This window comes from Populus alba, chromosome 19 (assembly GCF_005239225.2).
Source record: "Populus alba chromosome 19, ASM523922v2, whole genome shotgun sequence".
Lineage (NCBI taxonomy): Eukaryota > Viridiplantae > Streptophyta > Magnoliopsida > Malpighiales > Salicaceae > Populus > Populus alba.
The window spans coordinates 5,182,521-5,185,743 of record NC_133302.1 but is presented as its reverse complement, the minus strand read 5'-3'; the positions used below and the strand labels follow the sequence as shown (position 1 = coordinate 5,185,743).

General features: G+C 39.4%; 1 pseudogene; it reads right to left on the bottom strand.

Moving 5' to 3' along the window:
• Positions 1 to 373: 373 nt before the first annotated feature.
• On the bottom strand, positions 374 to 2,707 carry LOC118037875 (G-type lectin S-receptor-like serine/threonine-protein kinase LECRK1; annotated as a pseudogene).
• Positions 2,708 to 3,223: the final 516 nt, after the last annotated feature.

The following is a 3,223-nucleotide window of genomic DNA, read 5'->3' as shown; positions in this document are numbered from 1 at the left end:
TAATTAGGAGGCTTAACCTAATAGGTTAGCCAACCCTTTCTATATATATGAGTAGGGCAATATACAATAGTAAAGGTGGAGATTACCACATAAGAATATGACTACAATATTTCCTATATAATTACATTCTATAATATGAAAAATAATATTTTTTATAGTTAAAGCTTTAAATTTCTTTTTGTTGCCGTTTCTTTGAACATATTTTTGGTACTTCGCAAGTCAAATTGAAAGCAGAAACAGATAAAAACGCCTCACAAATCACTTCAAATCCACGACCATTTAACACACAAATACATGGTTACATATCACGTATAGATTATGCATAAAACATGAGGCAAATTATTTGGAAACTAGACGGTGCTGCGGAATGGTGCTATAGCGGTGGAGTTGGAATGTCACCGGACCCTTCAAGCATCAAGATCACATTCTTGATACAAGGACGTGAAGCTGGATCATGTTGAACGCACAGCAGTCCAATCTTCACCATTCTTTCCAGTGACTCGAATTCTATATCTTCATCCTTCACAAGCTTATCCAACTGTCCAGCTGCAAAGCATTGATATGCCCAACTGGGAAGATTCATTTCATCTGGTGTTGAGACGTCTACTTTTATACTGCTCCTGCAACAGATGATCTCCAGAAGTACAACTCCGAAGCTGTAGATATCAGCTTTTACCGACATCAAGGCGTTATTCTGCCATTCAGGTGCCATGTGCCCTCGACTCTGTGAGAGTGCCATCGAGCTTCTTATTTCGTCTGGATATAATAGCTTTGATAATCCGAAATCGGAGATTTTGGCCATCCAAGAATCATCCATGAGAACGTTTTGAGGGGTTATATTGCAATGGATGATGCAGGCTTGACACTCTTCATGTAGATAGAGTATTCCTCGAGCTATATCGAGAGCAATCCTCACTCTCAGACTGGAATAAAAGATCGGCAAGGGTGCCGTTTCTCAAGTACTCGTAGACGAGAACCCTCCGAGAGCCCTCCACACAAAAACCAAGCAACCGAACCAAGTTTCTGTGATAAGTTTGTCCAATCACAGTGATTTCTGCTCGGAACTTTTTTTCCCCTTCATCTAAAACTTTCTCAAGTCTCTTAACAGCAACAGTTCTGTCACCCTCAGGTATTGTCCCTCTGTAAACTGCACCAATAGAACCCCTGCCCAGCTCTTCCATGAAACCACCTGTAGCTTTCTCAAGCTCGCTATAAGAAAATGACCGCAGAGTGAACTCTCCAGCCAAGCTTATGATTCCTGACAGCTTTTCGTAAAGATAAGCTCGATCCCTGTACACGCAGAAAGTAGAGATTGCAATGACAAAACACAAGAAAGTAACAGAGCCGAATACTATAGCAAGAAACACAAGTAAACTTTTCTTGCTTTCTATGATGATTGTCGGGCTCATTGGAGGTGCAGCATGAGATGCTGCTTTCACTTTGAAGAAGGCTATAGATGATATGTTTATATCTTTTAAACCATATCGAATTGGTGCAGTATACTTTTCACACCTCTCATTCATATATAGAGCAACATCACAAAGACAATCTTCCAGGCAACACAAACCACAATTTTCCTTCTTCACATGTAGGACAGAATAAGGATTTGGCTCGAACAATATATTCTCTACGGCTTTGACAGCGTAAATTTTCCCTTCTTTGGTGCCTCTGCAAAAACTTTCGGTGACATTCTTGTAGCATCCACTGAATTTCTCACTGGGGTCATTGAAAGCAAATCCAGGATAACAGGAACAGTTAGCATTAGTGCCCATGCCAGAGCAATAACTGTTGAGATCACAGAAGCCACGAACATCGCATTGATTATTCAACGCAGACCACTCAATATGCACACTCCGGCTAGTTTTGTTCTCTAAGCAGTGTGAATACAACCTGAAAATCCCATCAGCATCAAGCGTCGCACGAAAGATTGTTGTTTTGTTGTTACAGGGATAGGAACTTCTTGCCAACAAGACTGGTTTTTTAGAGTGCGTATCCATGGACAGAAATCCCTGGTGATTAAGATAGAGAGTACTGGCCCAGTAACTGAACCTTCCACTGGAGGTATGACTGGCCCAGTAAGTATCAACATCTTGACGAGCGCTGTTTGTAGGGTAGGCGACAAGCTTTCCATATTCCTGTATCGCGAGGAGAAACCTTCCACTGGAGTGATTTGAGCTCGACACACTTGAAACCAATCTATCATAAGTAAGATTCTGACCTACTAATATGGTGTCGGTTGGGTAATCAAAGCTTTTCCAAATAACAGAAGAATCATTGTAAAGCACGAAATTACCAGAATCGAGCATTGAAGCTGAAGCTGCGACTTCTGAAAAATCAGCAATAAGATTTTCGTTGCCCTGCTCAGTCCGAAGAAGGAGCTTACCCTCTTCTGATAAGTGAATGGTAGCATTGATGGAGACTGGTTCATCATCTCGATTTGCAGTCCAGACGACCGTGTTATTAGGTTGACCCATCATCCATATTCCTACAGAAAATCCATTTCCCTGTGAATAGAAGCCAAACGCAAAATGGCCTGAAGGGGAGAGCCATGAATGCATGTTAGAGATGGGAGATAACTGAGAACCCAAGTGTATTTCACCAATTTGGTTCGGTTGAGTTCTTGCTTCCACAATGAGTATCGATAACATTAGAAGCAGAAGCCCTGATACCAAAGCCATGGGGACAGGAGTGTGGTGTAAAGAGCCAAACAGATATACTGGCTAAATGTTAATGTGATGAAAATTCTAGCAAACTTCAAAACTAAAACCCTGTGAAATGAAAGATTTGTTCACTATTGGTACGTCTGCAACTTTTCTTATAGTGGCCTAGTGTGGTCCACAAAAGTCTACCAAACGTGTTAGACCAGTTGGCTGAGAGAAGTCATCATCTTCCTTGAATTGCAACCCTCCAAGTCAAGATAATAAAGCTTGAATTGCAGTTTTATCATAGTAAATATTATCCCAATAAATTTCTCAAGAAATTTCATCAGTTGTACTAGTATTTATATAGTAAAATTCTTATATGCCATCAATATTTTGTATAGGACTGAGATTTATAGTTTACGTTAATTTTATTTCTTAACATTATTAATAGGTCATTTAGCATTTGGAAATATATAATGTTTTTATAAAAATTTCAGCAATACATCGCTTTCTTTTACTTATCGTAATTTTCAATTTCCTTTATAGTTTTTTATTTTTCAATATGAATATATTGCTTTACT